Here is a 23,221-nt window from a genome sequence, read left to right as displayed (position 1 = left end):
TTATGTGGCTTGGAGCCACTTACATACTACAGCGTGTTAGTGGCTTAATGCTACTAACACTATACTGCCGGCTTCCTCCACCGAGCCCAGGCTGCTCGGTGGCACGCATCTGCCCAAGCGCTCCCCAAGGCAGCATAGGAGAGCATCCTAGGTGACACATACCTGCCCTCCAGCACCTTGCCGGTCACCGTCTCACAATATATAAATGTTTTGATCATATCTACCCTCTCCCTTCTTTCCTCCAGGCTATACAAATTAACCTTTTGTCTTTCCCGGTAAATTTTTATGTTTGAGACTTTCCACCATTTTTGTAGCTCATCTTCAGACTCATTTTGTGTTATCAATATCTTTTTGCAGGTGAGATCTACAGAACTTCACACGGTGCACCTGATGTGGTCTTACCAGAGTTCTTATACAGCGAGATCACAATCTCCCTCTTTCTACTGGTTATACCTCTAGCTGTGCAACTGAACATTGTACTTGCTTTTTTTGCTGCCAGACCGCATTATGGACTCATTCTGAGGTTGTTAGAAATTAACACTCCTCAATCCTTCTCTTCTCAGTCAAGGATAACAGGACTTCAGAACAGTTGGTACGATACTCAGTCTCAGTGACTCGGTCACTCCTTCTTCTCAAGTACGTCATTTACATTTCAAAACATTGAACTACAGTTTCCATGGTTTTGACCATTTATAAAGTCAGGCTAACTCGCATTCCATATTACAGATACCACCAGTACTATCAAATGTATTACATTATTTTGTGTCATCAGCACTCCACTCCACCCGTCAGTGGTTTTAATGTCAAGGCTAATCAGCATATTATTAGGGGTCTGCATTGAGTTAATAACCTACATACAGGTCCTGAACAGATTGAGTGTCAAGTCAACTGCATCCTGAGGACAAATTGAGGAAAAATTGAAAGCGTTGCTCACAACTGATGCTTACATTAGATCATGCCCCACTGCCTATGTGTCACCTCCTCCAAACAGAGTAAAAGACTGTATGACAGCATCAGCCCCAGACCTGTACACTTTGACAATAGTACACCCAACATGCACTCTGCTCATCGGGGATGGAGGCCACCATGCAACTGTTGTTGTGGTGCACGGGTTTTGAAAGGGGCTCTAATGCAAAGAATAACTCAGCACTAGAGATGAGCGAACGTACTCGTTTCGAGTACTTACGCACCCGAGTACCGCCATTTTCGAGTACTTCAGTACTCGGGTGAAAAGATTCGGGGGGCGCCGTGGCGGCACGGGGGGTAGCAGTGGGGAGTGGGGGGGAGAGGGAGAGAGAGAGAGGGCTCCCCCCTGTTCCCCGCTGCTACCCCCCGCACCGCCACGCCTCTCCCCGCCCCCCGGTGCCCCCCGAATCTTTTCACCCGAGTACTGAAGTACTCGAAAATGGCGGTACTCGGTGCGTAAGTGCTCGAAACGAGTACGTTCGCTCATCTCTACTCAGCACGGATGGATTTCCTGTGTGGGGGTATGCCGTGCTCTCTGTGTCTACATCATGCACTCCTAGTCTGCATCCTCCTCCTCCTCCAGTGGTGTCCCTCAATAAAAGTGAGGAATGGGGAATCAGGTAGCATGTGCCACTAGTACAAGGGGGTGCTGATAAGTATTGAGTGTTATCCAGAAAAAATTGAGCTAGGAAGCTGAAACCTCCACAGCATTCTACATATTCCCCCAGGATGCCAATGCACTTGTGACGTCTCTCCTGCAGCTTTTTAAGTCCCTGCAAATAGAATTCTTCCGACTGCTGGTCAAACCACTCGTTTGCAGCAGTAGTTGCCTCTAAAACCCTAACAAACCGTTGTCCCTTGTAATGGAAATATTTATGGCTATTTTGTAGCCATTAATCCTTGATTCTTTATATATATATATATATATCTCTGAACAGGCTTTAATATATCAACTAGGTCCCACATTCTAAGGAACTAACCTCAGATCTGTTATACATGTTTAGTGTGTGTAGGTAAGAGGATGGCTTTGATGTTTGTTGTAACCACAAATGATACCAATTAGAGATGAGCGAACGTACTCGTCCGAGCTTGATATTCGTGCGAATATTACGGTGTTTGGGATGCTCGTTACTCGTGACGAGTACCACGCGGTGTTCCGGTTACTTTCAGTTTCCTCTCTGAGACGTTAGCGCGCTTTTCTGGCCAATTGAAAGACAGGGAAGGCATTACAACTTCCCCCTGTGACGTTCAAGCCCTATACCACCCCCCTGCTGTGAGTGGCTGGGGCGATCAGATGTCACCCGAGTATAAAAGTCGGCCCCTCCCGCGGCTCGGCTCAGATGCCGTGTGAGTTAGTGAGGGAAAGTGCTGTTCTATTGGAGTTGCTGTAGGGAGAGTGTTTGTAGTGAGTGTAGGCTTCCAGAACCCCAACGGTCCTTCTTAGGGCCACATCTACGTGTGTGCAGGCTGCTGTTAGCAGTGGAAATTTTTTTTTTTTTTCTCAAAATCGGCAGTGCAGAGCATTGCACCCGGTATTAGGGACAGAAGTGGAGCTTAGGCAGGGAGAGTGTTAGGAGTGAGTGTAGCCTTCAAGAACCCCAACGGTCCTTCTTAGGGCCACATCTACGTGTGTGCAGTCTGCTGTTAGCAGTGGAAAAACTTTTTTTTTTCCCCTCAAAATCGGCAGTGCAGAGCATTGCACCCGGTATTAGGGACAGAAGTGGTGCTTAGGCAGGGAGAGTGTTAGGAGTGAGTGTAGCCTTCAAGAACCTCAACGGTCCTTTCTAGGGCCAAATTTAACCGTGTGTAGTACTGTGCTGGCTGCTGTTAGCAGTGTTGCATATTTTTTTTTTTCAAAAAATCGTCTGTGCAGAGCATTGCACCCTCCATTGATACTACAGGGACAGAATTGTGTAGGCAGGGCCACAACACAGTTATTGTTCATTGAATATTCGCAGTGGGGCCCTCCCTTTGCAAAAAAGCGAATTAATTATATTTGGCCTGCCTGTGTCAGTCCTAAGGTCTCCGTGTACGTGTGTGCTGCGTGGAGAACGTACAAAAATCAAATGCAACCAGCTACGGTTTACTGCAGGCTTGCACCATTGTCTTTCCTGACTGGCAAATACCTGCTCTGCCAGAGTTAATAACTCTGCTACACTAAAGTTGTGTGACACTTTTTCAGGGCCACACCACAGTTATTAAACGTATTGTTCATTGAATATCCGCAGTGGGGCCCTCCCTTTGCAAAAAAGCGAATTAATTATATTTGGCCTGCCTGTGTCAGTCCTAAGGTCTCCGTGTACGTGTGTGCTGCGTGGAGAACGTACAAAAATCAAACGCAACCAGCTACGGTTTACTGCAGGCTTGCGCCATTGTCTTTCCTGACTGGCAAATACCTGCTCTGCCAGAGTTAATAACTCTGCTACACTAAAGTTGTGTGACACTTTTTCAGGGCCACACCACAGTTATTAAACGTATTGTTCATTGAATATCCGCAGTGGGGCCCTCCCTTTGCAAAAAAGCGAATTAATTATATTTGGCCTGCCTGTGTCAGTCCTAAGGGCTCTGGGTACGTGTGTGCTGCGTGGAGAACGTAAAAAAATCAGACGCAACCAGCTACGGTTGAGTGCAGCCTTGCGCCAATTTCTTTCCTGCCTGGGAAATCAAATCACTGGTAATACAGCATGCTGAGGGGTAGGGGTAGGCCTAGAGGATGTGGACGCGGCCGAGGACGCGGAGGGCCAAGTGAGGGTGTGGGCACAGGCCGAGCCAGTGCGGTGGCCAGGGGTAGAGGCAGGGCCAGACCGAATAATCCACCAACTGTTTCCCAAAGCGCCCCCTCGCACCAAGCCACCCTGCACAGGTCAAGGTGCTCTACGGTGTGGCAGTTTTTCACAGAGACGCCTGACGACCGACGAACAGTGGTGTGCAACCTTTGTCACGCCAAGATCAGCTGGGGAGGCACCACCAACAGCATGCGCAGGCATATGATGGCCAAGCACCCCACAAGGTGGGACGATGCCCGTTCACCGCCTCCGGTTTGCACCACTGCCTCTCCCCCTGTGCCCCAACCTGCCACTGAGATCCAACCCCCCTCTGAGGACACAGGCACTACCGTCTCCTGGCCTGCACCCACACCATCACCTCCGCTGTCCTCGGCCCCATCCAGCAATGGCTCTCAGCGCAGCGTCCAGACGTCGCTAGTGCCACAGTTTGAGCGCAAGCGCAAGTACGACGCCACGCACCCGTACACTCAAGCGTTAAACGTGCACATTGCAAAATTGATCAGCCTACAGATGCTGCCGTATAGGCTTGTGGAAACGGAAGCTTTCAAAAGCATGATGGCGGCGGCTGCCCCGCGCTACTCGGTTCCCAGTCGCCACTACTTTTCCCGATGTGCCGTCCCAGCCCTGCACGACCACGTCTCCCGCAACATTGTACGCGCCCTCACCAACGCGGTTACTGCCAAGGTCCACTTAACAACGGACACGTGGACAAGCACAGGCGGGCAGTGCCACTATATCTCCCTGACGGCACATTGGGTGAATTTAGTGGAGGCTGGGACAGAGTCAGAGCCTGGGACCGCTCACATCCTACCCACCCCCAGAATTGCGGGCCACAGCTCGGTGGTGGTATCTGCGGCGGTGTATGCTTCCTCCACTAAAGCACCTTCCTCCTCCTCCTCCTCCAACGCAACCTCTGTCTCGCAATCAAGATGTGTCAGCAGCACGTCGCCAGCAGTCGGTGTCGCGCGGCGTGGCAGCACAGCGGTGGGCAAGCGTCAGCAGGCCGTGCTGAAACTACTCAGCTTAGGAGAGAAGAGGCACACGGCCCACGAACTGCTGCAGGGTCTGACAGAGCAGACCGACCGCTGGCTTGCGCCGCTGAGCCTCCAACCGGGCATGGTCGTGTGTGACAACGGCCGTCAGCTGGTGGCGGCTCTGCAGCTCGGCAGCCTCACGCACGTGCCATGCCTGGCCCATGTCTTTAATTTGGTGGTTCAGCGCTTTCTGAAAAGCTACCCCCACTTGTCATACCTGCTCGGAAAGGTGCGCCAGCTCTGCGCACATTTCCGCAAATCCCACACGCACGCTGCCACCCTGCGGACACTGCAACATAGGTTTAATCTGCCAGTGCACCGACTGCTGTGCGACGTGCCCACACAGTGGAACTCTACGCTCCACATGTTGGCCAGACTCTATGAGCAGCGTAGAGCTATAGTGGAATACCAACTCCAACTTGCGCGGCGCAGTGGGAGTCAGCCTCCTCAATTATTTACAGAAGAGTGGCCCTGGTTGGCAGCCATCTGCCAGGTCCTTGGAACATTTGAGGAGTCTACCCAGGTGGTGAGCGGCGATGCTGCAATCATTAGCGTCACCATTCCTCTGCTATGCATCTTGAGAAGTTCCCTGCAAAGCATAAAGGCAGACGCTTTGCGCTCGGAAACAGAGCCGGGGGAAGACAGTATGTCGCTGGATAGTCAGAGCACCCGCCTGTCTATATCTCAGCGCGTTGAGGAGGAGGAGGAGGAGCATGAGGAGGATGAGGAAGAGGGGGAAGAGACAGCTTGGCCCACTGCTGAGGGTACAGATGCTGCTGGGCTGTCATCCTTTCAGCGTGTATGGCCTGAGGAGGAGGAAGAGGAGGAGGAGGAGGATCCTGAAAGTGATCTTCCTAGTGAAGACAGCCATGTGTTGCGTACAGGTACCCTGGCACACATGGCTGACTTCATGTTAGGATGCCTTTCGCGTGACCCTCGCGTTGCACGCATTCTGGCCACTACGGATTACTGGGTGTACACACTGCTCGATCCACGGTATAAGGAGAGCCTTTGCACTCTCATTCCCGAAGAGGAAAGGGGTTCGAGAATGATGCTATACCACAGGGCGCTGGTGGACAAACTGATGGTAAACTTCCCATCCGACAGCGCTAGTGGCAGAAGGCGCAGTTCCGAGGGCCAGGTAGCAGGGGAGGCGCAGAGATCAGGCAGCATGTACAGCGCAGGCAGGGGAACATTATCCAAGGCCTTTGCCAGCATTATGGCTCCCCAGCAAGACTGTGTCACCGCTCCCCAGTCAAGGCTGAGTCGGCGGGAGCACTGTAAAAGAATGGTGAGGGAGTACGTAGCCGATCGCACGACCGTCCTCCGTGACGCCTCTGCCCCCTACAACTACTGGGTGTCGAAGCTGGACACGTGGCCTGAACTCGCGCTGTATGCCCTGGAGGTGCTTGCTTGTCCTGCGGCTAGCGTCTTGTCAGAGAGTGTGTTTAGTGTGGCTGGGGGAATCATCACGGATAAGCATACCCACCTGTCAACCGACAGTGCCGACAGGCTAACACTCATCAAGATGAACAAAGCCTGGATTTCCCCAGACTTCTCTTCTCCACCAGCGGACAGCAGCGATACGTAAGCAATACGTAGGCTGCACCCGCGGATGGAAGCTACGTTCTCTCTCACCATCCAAAACGGGGACATTTCTGCTTCATCAATCTGTGTCTAATATTCCTCCTCCTCCTCCTGCTCCTCCTCCTGAAACCTCACGTAATCACGCTGAACGGGCAATTTTTCTTAGGGCCACAAGGCTCACTCATATAATTTTTCTAAACAATTTTTATATGTTTCAATGCTCTTAAAAGCGTTGAAACTTTAACTTGAACCAATTTTTCGTTAAACTGGGCTGCCTCCAGGCCTAGTTACCACTTAAGCCACATTAACCAAAGCGATTAATGGGTTTCACCTGCCCTCTTGGTTGGCCATGGCCAATTTTTTTGATGTACATTAGTACTGTTGATACAGCAATTTTTGTGGGCCCTCGCCTACAGTGTAATCAAATGAATTTTTAGCCCACCTGCATTACAGCTGATGTTACATCCGCTGTGTTGGGCAATGCAATGGGATATTTTTGTGTATCGCCGGTGGGTTCCAGGGAGCCACCCATGCTGTAGGTGCACACGGAGTTTAACCTACATCTGTCCACTTGTAAAGAACCCCAGTCTGACTGGGGCATGCAGTGTGGGCCGAAGCCCACGTGTATTAAGCACGACATTACTACCTCAGCTGTGTTGGGCAATGCAATGGGATATTTCTATGTACCGCCGGTGGCTTCCTGGCACCCACCCATGCTGTGGGTCCACAGGGAATTATAAATGCATCTGTTTCCACTTGTAAAGAACCCCAGTCTGACTGGGGCATGCAGTGTGGGCCGAAGCCCACCTGCATTAAACATGACATTACTACCTCAGCTGTGATGGGCACTGCAATGGGATATTTTTATGTACCGCCGGTGGGTTCCAGGGAGCCACCCATGCTGTCGGTCCACAGGGACTTCACAATAGGGAGTTGTACCTGCCTGTGTCTATGAATTAAAAACCGCGGTCTGACTGGGGCATGCAGACACCTTGACAGAATGAATAGTGTGTGGCACATAGGTTCCCCATTGCTATGCCCACGTGTGCAGCTCCTGATGGCGGTGGCACAGGATTATATTTCTCATTGCTTCTGTACAGCATTGTGGGCTATCGCCCCGCCCCTTTTAAAGAGGGTCGCTGCCTAGCCGTGCCAACCCTCTGCAGTGTGTGCCTGCGGTTCCTCCTCATGGCAGACGCACTTCTAAATAGACATGAGTGTGGCGTGGCATGAGGGCAGCTGAAGGCTGCGCAGGGACACTTTGGTGTGCGCTGTGGGGGGGAGGGGGGGCGGTTGGGCAGCATGTAAGCCAGGAGAAGTGGCAGTGGAGTGTCATGCAGGCAGTGATTGTGCTTTGTTGGAGGTAGTGTGGTGCTTAGCTAAGGTATGCATTGCTAATGAGGGCTTTTCAGAAGTAAAAGTTTTTGGGAGGGGGGGGGCCCCACTCTTGCCGCTATTGTGGCTTAATAGTAGGACCTGTGAACTTGAGATGCAGCCCAACATGTAGCCCCTCGCCTGCCCTGTCCATTGCTGTGTCGTTCCCATCACTTTCTTGAATTGCCCAGATTTTCACACATGAAAACCTTAGCGAGCATTGGCGAAATACAAAAATGCTCGGGTCGCCCATTGACTTCAATGGGGTTCGTTACTCGAAACGAACCCTCGAGCATCGCGGTAATTTCGTCCCGAGTAACGAGCACCCGAGCATTTTGGTGCTCGCTCATCTCTAATACCAATCTGTCTGTCCTTGTAGGAGCCTGCCATATACATATCTATTGTCTAGGAGGTAGACCTTGTCTGACTCTATCTTATCACTCTATAGAAACTGGTCAATTCTAGAGTTTGATAACATCATTGATGCAAAGCCTGGAGCATATGACCTATGACTAAGCAATTATAGTGTATAAAATAGGACAGACATTGTAATAGATCAGAAGCATCTTCTACCTGTAAGGGGAAGACGATCTCCTACAGTGTTGGTCCATGAAACCTGTCTGCTTTTCACTGTGGCTTCTCCAGTGAAAATAATAGATTGACTCCAGGCAGAAGCTCCTATTAACAGATTCAGTTTGCAAGTATGTCCTTGTAAGTCTTTTGTATTGTAAAGTGTGTTTATGTTTTATCACTTGCTGTATGTATTTTACCTGTAGAGAATCATTGTAAACATTTACGCAATATCTACTTTTATGTAACTTTGTTTTATTTTTATCATTTATTCAATTGTATTAATAAATTTTGTTGTATCAACCCACTTGTCCTTCTTTAAAGCCGTATCCGAACTTGTTGTTTGCCAGTTGGCAAAACATCCCTTTAGGCCTCCCTCACACAGGGCGTTTTATACAGCGTTTAGCGCTGCCTTTTCAGCCCAGCGCTAAACGCTGTACAACACTCCCATTCATTTCAATGGGGCTGCTCACACAGGGCTGAAAACGCAGCGCCTTGCAACGCTGCGCTTTGACAGCGATGCCTGTTCTATTTTGGGGCGTTTTCAGCCCTGCGTCGCCCATTAAAATGAATGGGCAGCGGTTTTAGCACTGCTGAAAACGTGGCAACACCTGGTGCCCCGTTTTTGGCAGCGTTAACCGCTCGCCGATTTTCGGGGTGAGGGCTCGTAATAGAAGCCCTACCCCGAAAATCTGCCCCAGCTAGGCTAGAGGAAAAAAAAAAGCTATACTCACCTAGCTGCTGCAGTCCAGGTCGCGGACGCTAGTCTCTGCCGCTGATCCGAGCTTTCCCTGCATTCACAAGTCTATTGCCCTAGGCCAGGTTTGAGAACCCCGGCTCCGGCAATAGAGTGCTGTGATTGGTTATCGGCACGGTCGATGCCCAATCACAGCCCTTCATTGACTGTCTCAGCCAATCAGCGCCGGCAAGCACTGATTGGCTTAGACAGTCAATGAAGGGCTGTGATTGGGCATCGAGCAAGCACCGACAACCAATCACAGCACTCTATTGCCGGAGGCCGGGTTCTCAAACCTGGCTTCCGGCAATAGACTTGGGAGTGCCGAGGAAGCCCGGATCAGCGGCAGAGACCAGCAGCCGCGACCCGGACTGCAGCGGCTAGGTGAGTATTACTTTTTAAATTTTCTTTTCAGCATTCTTGGCTGCGTTTACAGCCGAGCTGAAAACGCAGCCAAAACGCTGGCATAAAGTATGCCAGCGCTGCTGAAACGGGGCGGAATCTGGAGTAACGCAGCGTTGAAAAACGCTGCGTTTCTGCAAACGCCCTGTGTGAGGGAGGCCTTAGCTGTTTTTTGAGATAGCAGTCAGACAGAGCCAGGTCGGGCGAATAGGGAGGATGGGGCATCAGTTGAAAGCCTAAGGAGGTCATCTTTACAATACTGGCACCTGCTGTGTGTGACGGGGCATTGTCATGCAACAGGATGACACCTTTGGAGAGCTTTCCTCAATGTTTTCCTTAATATTTGGTCTCAGCTTTGTCAATAACGAACAGTAATATGTTTCATTGATGGTTGAACCCTTTAGGAGGTAGTCCACAAGCAGAACTCCCTCCTTATCCCCAAAAATGGTTGCCATTTGCTTCTGCGCTGACCTTTGCACACTGAACTACTTTGGCCTGGGTGAACCACTGTGCCTCCATTCCTTAGACTGTTCCTTTGTCTCTGGATCATAACAGTAGATCCATGTCTCATCACCAGTTACCAGTTTGTCCAGGAAATCTGACCTTTTCTTCCAAAATGCTCAAACGGCTATCAATGTCTCCACATGTCTCCTATGCTGTTCGGTTGTCAAACGTTTCAGGATCCACTTTGGCTGTAAGCTTTGTAATTCCCAAGTGGTTGTAGATAATGGCACCAACTCTCTCACATGATATCCCCAGATATGAAGCAATACTTTTGGCTGATATTCGGCAGTCCTCCATGATCATGTCATGGATGGCTTTCACATTTGCTGGCAAGGAGACAGAGACCAGCCTTCCACTGGGTTTCTCACTTTCAACACCGAAATGGTCAGTTTTAAAATGTACAACCCAGTGTTTAACTGTTGCATATGAAGGGCCGCTGTCACCTAAAGTTTGTGACATTTCATCATGGATCTGCTTTGTACCATTCCCTTGGAGAAACAGGAACTTGATTATGTCCTATGCTCTTCCACACTGAACATCTTTGGAGATGTTGTCATGGTCCGGACCGGAAAAAAAGAGAAGTTAAAATCATAGGTAATTGACTATTGTATTATTGAATATAGACTAATAGACAAGTACACCCTGCAACTTACAGCTTCTTAGCTTAATTTTTCTGGGTAAGGCTCAATACTTAACAGCACCCCCTCGTACATGGTAGCCAGGGCACATCACAAATGTGTGAGAAGAGTCTGCCAGGGCTTACACATGAGGAGGAGGAACTGTGAATGGATGCTGATGGATACAAATTGGCATCATAGTTAGCAAGTGTGGGTAGCAGGGGTTTGGTTTTGGCAGTTGTGGTTGTGGGGGGAACAGAGTGGTAGTTGGCACTACTGGAGTGGGTGGGCTTTCATGTTAGTAGAAGGGGCACTGGAGGACTGGTTGATGGATTTGGGGTGGAATCAACAAAGTAAGTGTATGTTTACAGTTGGCAAAAAGAATGGGTGCTGGCCTTAGGTTCACATCAAAAGTGGGTGATAGCTTGACAGTGGCATTAAGTAGGCATTGGCTTGAAGATGGTATCAACTGTTTGTGGTAGCTTGAGGGTAGCATCAATGTTGGGGCTTCATGGTGCCATAAATGAAAGTTGTGACGGTTTGAAGGTGGCAAGGATGCAGATGATTGGAGTTTAATAATTATTGGGTAGGCCGTGGTTGTTGGCATTAACATATTGGGTAGGCTCTAATATGGTAGCAGGTGGTTAGGGATGGGGAGTTTGTGTTTGGAAGGTGGGGATGATGAAAAAGACAGGAAGTATGGTAGCAGACATGGCAAAGATGGGTCACGGCAGGAAGAAGCATATATGGTGTTCTAAACTAAATCGGGAAGACGAAGAATGCAACACCTGTAATACCATGCTCCTTATGATCCAGTCACAATTGGGTAGCAAGTAAATTTCAAGACCTTCCCAAGAGAGAGGTAGCTCTTACAGTGGTAGATCTCCATCTCTCTAAGGTTTTCTATCCCTGATATATATATATATATATATATATATATATATATATAAAATTACCTTTCTCAGACATCTATCTGTCTATTTATTGTCCCTTTCTCAGACGTCTATCTATCTATCTATATATCTATCTTTCCATTCATCCTTTTGAGAGACAGGAGATAAAGATGGGGGCTGAAGATTTGTGGAATAGGCACATATCAGGAGTAGGGGTATAGAAGTCCATGGCATATCATGCTCCTCGCAGTCTATGGCAGGCACTATTATATTGTTTTTGGGAGGTTCTTATTTTAAACCTTCAGTCACTGACCGATTCCTCTTGCCTTTTGTTTGTTGTTTTCTTAATTTTGGCTTTTGTGAGGCAGTGCTGGTTTCTTTCCCTAAGTTATGAGGGGAAGTGTTCACAAGCTGGATAGCTCAATAAGAAGGGTCAGCACTTGCAGTACAAGAGGTTCCCAGTTAAAGTCCTGACATCTGGATTGTGATGGTAGGAACTTGGATTGCTGCTTTGTAGGTGATCCCTGAATAATAGTGCCTTCTTCTGGCTTGTAAGATGTAGAGGGAATCTGCCTCTCTCTACTCTGCAGGCTTGTGGTACCCTGATAAATTTGGAAAAGGTACTTGCAAAATTCCAGGTGGAATATTCCTATCAAGCCACATAAGCCAGTCAGGATATGTGTGCAGGTGCCAGACTCCACTGTCTTATAGGAGGCTTGGGGCAATAATGCTGTCAAAGATTTTTAGCCTGACCAACATTGATGGCTCAAGGGTTTTGCAAGTCTTATCTTTCAGAATCTCTATGGCTGATTTAATCCAGTCGGATTGATTGAGTTCTAGGCTCAGATAAGTGTACCTGTTGGTTGCTGTAAGTGGGCAGTTGTTCATCATGAAGGCAGGTTACTAAGCTGATTTTGTGTTTCTACTTTTAAACACAATGATGTTGGCTGGGTTGATGGGCAGTGCCCATGTGGTACTAGAATTTAAAGGTTGTACTGCCTATTTTTACACACAGGCACACCTATAAATTAATACAGCAATCAAGCTTTCTGTCTATCTATTTAACTATCCTATTATACAATGTTTCACCATCTACACAACTCTTTTATCAAACTACATGCTTCTCAGGCATTTTTTCACACTTCACCACAATCAATCCATCTATCTATCTATCTATCTATCTATCTATCTATCTATCTATCTATCTATCTATCTATCTATCTCCTATCTATCTATCTATCTATCTATCTATACATCCATCCGTCTATCTATCCATCTATCTATCTATCTATCTATCTATCTATCTATCTATCTATCTATCTATCTATCTATCTATCTATCTATCTATCTATCCATCTATCTCATATCCATCTATCTCATATCTATCTATCTCATATCTATCTATCTATCTATCTATCTATCTATCTATCTATCTATCTATCTATCTATCTATCTATCTATCTATCCATCTGTCCATCTATCCATCTGTCCATCTATCTCATATCTATCTATCTCCTATCTATCTATCTATCTATCTATACATCCATCCGTCTATCCATTATCTCATATCTATCTATCTATCTATCTATCTATCTATCTATCTATCTATCAATCTCCTATCTATCTATCCTATGTGTATTAGCTAGCAGTCAGACTAAGTATCATCAGTCTGTGTTGGTGATGGAGTAGTATCTGCACTAACGTCAGAGCTCTCTCATCAGCACCACCAGTGCATTGCTCCTCCTGCTCCTGTATGCCTCATGCTCCCCACCTGCTCTTCCTCACCCTCCTCCCTTCTCCATCTCTGCTCCTCTATGCATTCCAGCTTCAGCAGCCATCCCTCCTCCCCCACAAGACCGCTTCAACCAACCAGCACTGACAGGCAGGGCAGGGACCCGGAGGGACAAGCAGGAGGCACAGGACAGCAGCACACACATACACAGTGCTGGCTGTGACACAGCAGCAGAACATTCCCACCAGCTGTCAGTCCAGGGAAGTCTGTCTTGATGCTCCACCGCAGAGGGAAGCAGTGACAAGGAAGACAGCCAGGTACCGCCCTACCTCCCTCCATCTCCTTCTTCCTTGTCTCATCTAGCCTATTATATGCCTGATATAGAGGACTGCTATATTTTGTTTTGCTGTAAACCTACGGACCACTCGTCTTACGCATCTTTGTATCTCTTCGGTATCATTTCCGCATCGTATTATATATGGACACATTTCTTCATCCTTGGTCCCTTCCTCTAAATGTCCTTCATGCCTCTGTACTTTCATTCTTTACAGTGTGTCCAATCCACTATTCCTCCATCTTCGCCACCATTTTTCTAGCCTCTGTCCTTATTTTTCATCTTCCATTGCCCTCCCTTCCTCCTTCTTCCTTGCTCAGTCTCCCTCCCTTCTCTCATTCCCATGGGACATTCCTGCACCAGGCATTTAACCCGTTCGTCACTGCAAAGGCCCTTGGTGCACCGCCGGCCATTGACCAATCTCTTAATGCTTCTTGCTTATGATGTCTGGCCTTAATGAATGATGGCCTTATTACGAGTGATGGATTATGAATAGGTCTTCATAGGTCATGCACAGACGCTGTAGGTGGACAATTGTCTGCGTATCTTTGCGTGATGCATTTCTCGCCAGCCTTTTGGTGCTCTTTGTATTACTGATCTATATTCATTTATATAGCATATATTTATAGCATGCCTCTAGCACATCCAGAATGCATAGCAAAGTATACTAATATAAGACCTGTATTGTCTATATATGATCTGCATCCAGGTTTGCTTTGTCAATGTCATGTATGTTTTATGATGTCATCTGCTATTCGGTGGTGACTGTCCACATGTGTCTATTAAATGACACACTTGCCTTTGTGTCTGTTGTGATTTTAACGTGACGTATCGTGTTGATCAGCTGATGATACCACCTAATTTTTCTTGGTCCCCACCCGCCATTTTTTGCTGAGCTCAGGCTTGTAATAATACAAAGCGGCGTCACACCTGGGCAGACATTGTGGTCAGAATGAATATACACTATGCATGGTTGGGTGGGTCAAGGTGGAGTAGTAACCACCCTCTTGGGATATGACATTGCAAACTCTGGTGATCAGCCCGCCCATTGCGCTTGCTTCTCTTCTTCTGGCAGATAATATGTTTACAGACAGCACGGGGAGAGGTTCCGGGATAAATTATATGTGGATCTTTGGCGGAATGATTATGGCTGGAAGGTTTTGCAGGGAGCTGTACAATGGATCAAATACTAACAAGGATGAAATTGCTAAAGCAATACTCTATGTCTAGATGACTGGTGTAATCGCCTGCAATTCTGTGCCAGCGATATCTATCATTGTTAGTCACCATATAGGGGAGGGAAATTGTTTAACAGTGAAATACTCTGCAGATATGGCTGGGCCTGAAAATTATCCTCTGGCACCGCATGGATTATAGAAACTGGGTTTTGATGCTTTTGATGGTTTCTTGCCTATAGTATTAATACAATATAATGAAAATAATGAGCATCTGAAACAGTTTTACAGAGATTTAAATAAGATAAGTACTTTGTTTCAAAATGGATCAAGAATAAAGGCAATGACATGACTCCGCCTTAAAGGGGTTGTCCGGTTATAAACTATTAGTGGCCTATCCTTAGGTTAGGCATCAATAGTCAATCAGTGGATGTCTGCCACCCGGGATTCCCACTGATTAACCATTCTCCAGTTGGTGCATTCATACACTGAACTGATTTCTGCAGGAAGTAGACAGCTCCATTCCCAGTGTAGTGGCCTGGCATGGTATTACAAGCCTTTCACTTCAGTGGGAACTTAGCCTGTAATACTAAGCCCAGCCACTGTGATGTGACCAGAGCTGTGAACTTCCTGAAGAAATCAGCTTAATTCATAAGCAAATCAGCCCAAAGAACGGTTCAGCAGTGGAGATTCCAGGCGGCGGACTCCACTGACCTACTACTGATGACCTATGTTGCAGATAGGCCATCAACAGTTTACAACTGGAGAACCCCTTTATTTTTACTGGGCTGACTGTGATCTGGGCACCAGAAATTATTTTAATATGTCAAGTATATAAGGTAACTTTAAATAAGTGGCTTCTGAAATATTTGAAGCAGAACCCATATACTGCATATTGGGTGAACTTGCTGATTTCAGCAGGATTGGATAACAATCTAATATGCATGGCAGCCTACCAACTCTTCTGCAATGGTAGATGTTGGGGGAGATAAGGATCGGCTGTTGGATTTCATAATACCTGATTCTTTTGTTCTTGGAGAGATAAGCCGCCACCAAAGCTGTCTGGCAGTGGCTATTGAGAACTACTAATGTGTTGATACTCAATCTAAAAGTAGAGCACTTGCCCTGATGAGGGCTACCCCACATCAGGAACCTGGGGAAAGCTTGACTCTCCCTAGTTTGAAAACACAGATTATGTTTTCTACAATAAATAACAATATATATGGTGTAGATGTTAACCAAACAGGCTATGAATCTAATGGAATACCAATGCAGAAATAACAATTGGTAAGGGGATAGGTGTTTAACACCCCAAATATCCTTAACTGCAAATTGACTTATCTGACAGCAGAACCAGCACAGGAGCCGCCAACTAGACCAGAACAACTTCAGACTAGAAGTACTGCATAACTGGTGTCCTCAATGAGATGTGGAATAAATATGTAGAAACACATGCTGATTGACTGGCTGGGACACATGCCTTCCAGCCGATCAGTCCATCCACACACCAGCAGTCGGAATGACACTGAGCATGTGCCGGCGTGTGGATCACGTGGGCTGACCCGTGACCCGGTCTTGATCCAACAAGGTCGGTGGGCAGTGAAAAGGCATAGATGGATTTAAGAAAAACATAGATTTGTCGTTATACAGACCACTTTCACATAGAGCAGGTAAAGAAGAAGATGACCAAAGTAGTTAAGTGAATGGGCGGTTTGCAAGAACGACAAAAAAATTAATAATCAGATGTGGAGTTATTCACTATGTTCAGATATATCAACGAGCAGTACACAGATCTGTGTCATCATCTTTTTATATATAGGCCTGCATCCATGTCTTATCTATTTATGATTATAGGACGTTTCACCATTATTGTTGATGGGAAATATCTTTAGCGTAGGAGCAGTGAGAATATGGAACTCTGTTGTTGTGATGGTTAATTTGTTGGAAGAGTTCAAGAAGTGTCTGGCCTTTCTTGATAGATCTTATATTTTAAGTCATATGTACTAGACTATTGGAAATGGGTCTTTGTTCCAGGGAGCCATATTTGTGCAATGTTTCTTAACAGCTGACTAGTCAGTAACAGTATAGCCTTACTTGTAAGTCATCAGCACTAATGTGAGTCCACGCTACAGTTCATATACTAGTACGGGTTTACTTAGGAATCTATTTATCAATGGCTTTAAAGATGTTCATATACATTAGATGAAAGTTGTCCGAAGCTGCCAATTTTGCTGGCACCCGAAGATTATTTAGTGTGTAAGTCAGAGATGTAACTTAAAGCTTCTGGGCCCGAGTGCAAAATCTGTAGCAGGGCCCCCAAATATGATGCTTTATTCATAGTACCGGCCTCCCTCTATGGCTAAGCGAGGTCTTATGGCCCCCTTAAAGCTCCTGGGCCCGTTGCAACCACATCCTCTGCATGCCCTATACACCCCTGGCAGACAGTACCAACTCTCACCTGAGAGCAAAAAAATATTGAGCATAATGGATTTCAGAATGCCCCATCCTTTCTTCTGATAAGCTGTTACCACATTGTCCCCCTTACTGGTTTATATGTTAGTGCATTGCAGGATGTAAAAGATTTAGCATTTTCAGATGGTCATACATGGCACTATGACCAAGACGGCTGGAAGTTACACAACATGAATTATTCTAAGAGTACTGGGAGGGATTGACCTTGGTAAGTACTCAGGTTCTAACACTACCTGCGCTCTGTACAATCATGGAAATAAACTTACAGCTATTACAACACTTTAAAAAAAAAACTTATAGACATGATACAGACACCATAGTAGGAAGCTGTCTTTATCTGGCACAGCGAATAGCCACTCTTGCTCTAGAGGACTCAGCAGGACCATGTATTACATAGCTGTCCATTGACTTCAGTGGACTCCATATACGACTGCACTGTGGAGGTATCAGTAGCCAAACTCAATAATAGACTCACTATTGAGGAGCTGTCTTTTCTTAGGTAGACAATATCTACAAGCTTGCTACTAGAGCCTATTAATGCAGTACTTTGAAGATGAATATGTCACTGATTATATTTTAGTTCTGTCATATTTGATTAAATGTGTCCTTAGTATAATTACTCCATCTCCTTCATAACGCCACACCACTATCTGTTGCCTCTGGGGCCTGTCGAGTATTTGGTCCACCCTGTGTGGAAGTAGATTACTTAAAGGAACCTGTCACATTGAAAATACTGTCCAAACTACAAGCACCATGGTATAGAGCAGGAGGAGCTGAGCAAATTGATAATATAGTTATATGGGAAACAATTCAGCAAGACTTCTGTTTTATTCATTGAAATCTCTACCCGTTCTGAGCTTAGAAGTCCAATGGGTGGTCCTATCAGTGATTAACAGCTATCTGCGTGTGACTGTACATACAGGGGTAGCTGTGAATCACTGATAAGACCGCCCATTGGACTGTTCAATTTCCCCATCTATATATATAAAAGCAAAAGCCCTCACTGACTGACTGACTGGCCACCAATTCTGTAACTTCCCGGTATTGTACAAACATGAAATTTGGCACAACCATTCTTTAGGTCCTAAATAGGAACAGTTAAGGGGTCACAACTTGATTATTTAATGCTTAGTGCAAAAGTATGTGCACTCCTATGTAATGTACCTTATCTAATTCTCTAACTTCCTGGTGTTGTACAAACGTGAAATTTGGCAGGAGCATTCTTTAGGTCCTAAATAGGAAAAGTAAAGTGGTTACAACTTGATTATACAATTCTAAGTGCAAAGGTAAGTGACCCCCTATGTTATATAAAAAATAATACAAATCTGTACCGCACAAATGTGAAATTTGGCACAAGAATTCTCTAGGTCGTAAATAGGAAAAGTAAAGGGGTCGCAACTTGATTATTCAATTCTAAATGCAAATGTAAGTGACCCCCTATGTTATGCAACTTCCTGGTGTCCTACAAACTTGAACTTTGGCACGACCATTCTTTAGGTCCTACATAGGAAAAGTAAAGGGGTTGCAACTTGATTTTATGTGTAGTTTTATGTGTATACATATTTTATTCCTCGTTTCCCACAATTTTCTGTGCGAACAGCAGGTAGACTCTGGTACCAAATTAACACGGCGGCGAAGCCGAGTATAGCTAGTAAAACTATATAGCAATCTGCTCGGCTCCTCCAGCTCTATAACATCATGCCTGCAGTTTGGTCAGAATGTTCCAGCTGACAAAACTCCCTTTAATACATTTGTTACTATAACGCGTCTTCTATAGAGAATGCATATGTGGAATACACATGTATGGCAAATTTGTAGGATTGTAACGGCAAATATGGACTAAAATATTTCTGGCTGCATTGGCGTAATGAATATTCATCAGGTGATTGCTTCTTCAATGGTTGTTCAACCATCAACCTACCATCTAATGTATGGCTACCTCTAGATGTGATGCATTTATGTCTACTCTACTCAGATGTGTTCTTGAAGTCTTTTGTTTGTTACATTAATGTCTTTGAAGTTGCTTCATCATTTGATGTTACTTTTCCTTTCATATACGGTATTTTAGGAATTGTTTTTCATGTGTACCATTATGTGCCAGACAATAACACTTTTTTTATAGCGCATACAAAACTTCTTATCTTGAAATAACATAAAATGTGGAAGCAATGAGCCTTATGGTATTGTAAATGCACACTACAGAGAATATTATACCTTAACAGTACACCCATAGAAGACAGACCTTTATAGCCAATGTAGTAATACATATGATGGTGACTTACAGTATGCAAAAAATATGTTTTTCTACAGATTGATTGCTTGTATTATGTTATATATATATTTTTCTTACTATTTTAACTAAATTTGTGCTGTTCCTTTGTAAATCGGAAATATATAACAGAACATCCACCATACCCATGGTTAATTAAACCAAACAGCCTCTATATTCACTTGTAGCAGGAATTGTAAGAAAACATTGGTGCGTAGGTAGTGAACTATGTTTAGCTGTTTGCATGTTGTTACATCTGAGACAGATGTAATTATTGTATCCTTAAAGGATAAATATACACACAGAGTACATATGCGGATAACACAAAGTAGTATATAAAGAAAACATGGTGAAACAGGGAAATTGACCCTAAACTACTGATATGAGAAGACCCTACCTAAAAGCGGAGCTCTCGCCCTGATAAGGGCGAACCCACATCAGAAACCTTGGGAGACCCTGACTTTCCCTAGATGGTGACAGGGAATGTGCTAAAGGATAGATGTTTCACAAATCTATGAACCACAAATGTACAGGAGATAACAAGTAACAACACCCTAGATAAAATAAATCACGACACAGACTTAGCTGAACTGAGATCAAAGATCTGTGGACTAGACCAGAAACACCTACGGACTGAGAGTATAACAGGCATCCTCTGAGAGGCGGAACCAGAAAAATGTGTACAAACTAATACTGATTGGCTGGCTGGGATACACACCTCCCAGCCAATCATTCCATCCACATGCCTGCAGAGACGTTTCCCTGTTGGCACCCAGTGCCGAAATTACAATAAGCATGCGCTGGTGTGAAGATCCCATGGCCCAGGGGTGATGCAGTGACATCACCCCGGTCCTGATCCTCCGGCACGAGCCATGACATATGTCAAGACCTATTGTTGAAATAGTGTAATGACTGACCAAATAGAGGGAGGTTGTTTGAGGTTAGAAAAACATTGCTGCTTTCTTCCAAAAACTATGCCACTTTTGTCCACTGGCTGTCTGTGGTATTGCAAGCCAACCCCATTCAAGTGAATCGATGAATACACATAAAAATAGTTTCATTTTGTACAAATAACATTATTGATGCATGAAGCTCAATGTATTTAGGGTACTTCAGGTGTACAGATGAGAACATGCAGTAATACGTATACACAACGAGTCAAGGAAACATTGCTTTAAATTTAAATAACTACTTTTCCATTTAATGAAGTAAATAAAGCAGCTATGTTCATTCTCAAATCAGGTAAATGAGTCAGATAGGCAATAAAATGCTAGGTAATGCACTTGGGCCACTGAGCACAAAGGCTGCATGCAGGATAAGTGAGATAATGACTCACACATCAAAGGGACCTGCACTCAATGTAAGAAAACACTTTGATAGACAGATTGTTTGGAACCCCGGTACTTGGGAATTCAAGTGTAGATGTGGTGCGAAACTGGCCAATAAAAGCTGTAAGGACCAATAAAGCTCAATGAAAACAAAATAATCAGTGCTACTTAATAGATAAAGTTTGTGATGTCCAACTTCATAGCATATAGAAGGCGATGGCAGAAAGTTATGGCCTCTACTGCTGCTTCCTACACCCTATTGATGCCTTTGATATTATTGATATAATGTTCAGTATGGGACCACACAGTGTATAAATCCCACAGTCTCTATTTTATTCCCCATCTTTTTATTCCTTATTATTCTTTTTCAATATTCATCTAAGAAGTAGCGTGACAATCAGTATCTTCTCTATTCTACTTAGCGTCGTTCCTCGGTTATGTTAGTACTGAGGTTCACATGCTGATTCTGTAGATTGGGATGCACTACTTAATAAATTGCATATTGTATAAGACAACTGAAATCTTACAAATGAGGATCATTAATTACCAGATAATTAGTCATACTATGGTTGGCACACTCATGAGCTACTGTGGTGTCAAGCAGTAGGGACAATGGGGTAGTTTACTTAAACCAGCAGTTTATATGCTGGACTAAATCCAAAGTGCGCTGCTGTGAAGTGTGTTAGATGTATTAGTAATAATAAATTTGGTGGATCTCTGTCCAGTCCATGCATCAAAATGTGTAATCTGTGCCAGCCTGTTTAGATTTGCTCTATAAATTATGCCCTTTTTTGGCATAAATGATGGCAAAATCTCTTGGGCTGCAAGAAGCCACATCCCTTCCACTAAGCCCCAACAAAATGTGCAACTTTTTTCCACCAGAAAACTGTCATAAGCTAGTAGATAACAGGGAGGGAATAGTTACCCAATCCAGTTCAGGTCCAGAAGTGCCAACACATACACTTCTAATCTATTCGGGGGCTGGCTGTTTGGTTCATTTTAATAACTAAGCCAACCTCCAATCTCTGGCATGGCCAATGTAGAAACAGTAAAGGGGGCTGGCTTATTTATTGAAATGAGCTGAACAGCAAGCCCCTGCAATGACATCACCAACAACCAGAAAGGGGTGAAAGACTCAACACCACGTTAGCCAGTGTTGGAAATTGGCTGGGTGAGGTAAATAGTTTTCTCCCAGGATAACCTTTTTAATTTATAGATTAGAAAACTAGTGTCATCTATGGATTAAAGCAACATAATTTTCTTGAAATGTTGCTTGTTTAGCAAGGTTAATCGTTAGAGATGAGCGAGCATACTCACTAAGGGCAATTACTCGATTGAGCATTGCCCTTAACGAGTACCTGCCTGCTTGGGAGCAAAGATTCGGCTGCCGGCGGCGGGCGGGGAGCAGCGGGGGAGAGCGGGGAGGAACGGAGGGGAGATCTCTCTCTCCCTCTCTCCCCCCCGCTCCCCCTTCATGGCCGCAACTCATCTGTCACCCGCGCCGGCAGCCGAACCTTTTCTTCCGAACGGGGAGATACTCGCTAAGGACAATGCTCGATCGAGCAATTGTCCTTAGCAAGTATGCTCGCTCATCTCTATTAATCGTTAATATTATTTTATATGTTCACAATAGTAATAGTTATTTGTATGCTCCACTGACCTTTGCCCCTAATAAGGTCTGGAAGGACTAAAACATTGGCAGTATCTTCATTGTGGTACATAATATTTTTCAAATGATTAAGAGAATGTATTAATTTTTGCTCTTCAGTTTGCATAGAAGTGGGATCATTAGTCCACTGAAGTATGGCCCACTGTTGGCACTTAAAGGGGAAATCAAGTTAAAGAACAGTATATGTGTCAATAGATCATAACAGTGGATCAATTTTGGATGCATAACCGCTTTAGGATCATGTTAAGGGTGATAAATGGTGTTCATGTCATGTCTACTATAGAGTATGTCCAGGCCAAACAATGTTTTTATCGTGGAGTTTGCTGTGTAATACGGAAGGGTTTACGCCAAATTATTGCAACTCTGTTAGTAGTGATTCTTAGATTACCCAATGCACACTGGGCCTTGGCAGTGCATAAGTAGTCTAGGACATCATACTCTGATCTGCACACATGAACAGCACTGGCCAATCAGGATACAGAATGCATTGTCTGACTACTGAGGAACAGTGTGCATTGAGTAGTAACCGAATTGGCCAATCTGAAAGCATGTAGAGGGGCCCTAGGAATAGGCTGATTGCCAGCAGAACCAGAAGGAGGATAGCACCATGCAATATAACTTCCTCACTCTGATCCCTGGACAAATTTTGTCCCAGGATCAGAGAGTTCCTTTAAAGATTTCATCTTACTAGAATGGGCCTGTTTTGATGGGATTATCATTTTGGAACTTAGTAAAAAGTGTTGCAACTAGAGATGAGCGAGTATACTCGCTAA

At 45.2% G+C, this 23,221-nt stretch overlaps 2 protein-coding genes across 8 annotated transcripts in view; one reads left to right on the top strand and one right to left on the bottom strand.

Moving 5' to 3' along the window:
• LOC136624404 (allantoinase, mitochondrial-like) overlaps positions 1 to 23,221 on the bottom strand; it is a 150,822-nt gene that overhangs the window by 51,418 nt on the left and 76,183 nt on the right. The window lies entirely within an intron of this gene.
• The window catches only part of KIF1A (kinesin family member 1A), a 180,408-nt gene continuing 170,578 nt past the window's right edge, over positions 13,392 to 23,221 (top strand). For all 5 annotated transcript variants that reach the window (XM_066598374.1, XM_066598366.1, XM_066598357.1 and 2 more), the window contains exon 1: positions 13,392 to 13,518. The gene's annotated coding sequence lies outside the window, so the exon portion shown is untranslated. The remainder of the gene's footprint in view (positions 13,519 to 23,221) is intronic.

The sequence above is a fragment of the Eleutherodactylus coqui genome, chromosome 1 (genome assembly GCF_035609145.1).
Source record: "Eleutherodactylus coqui strain aEleCoq1 chromosome 1, aEleCoq1.hap1, whole genome shotgun sequence".
Classification (NCBI taxonomy): Eukaryota; Metazoa; Chordata; class Amphibia; order Anura; family Eleutherodactylidae; genus Eleutherodactylus; species Eleutherodactylus coqui.
The sequence above is the reverse complement of the archived record's forward strand: the minus strand, read 5'-3'. Positions and strand labels throughout refer to the sequence as shown.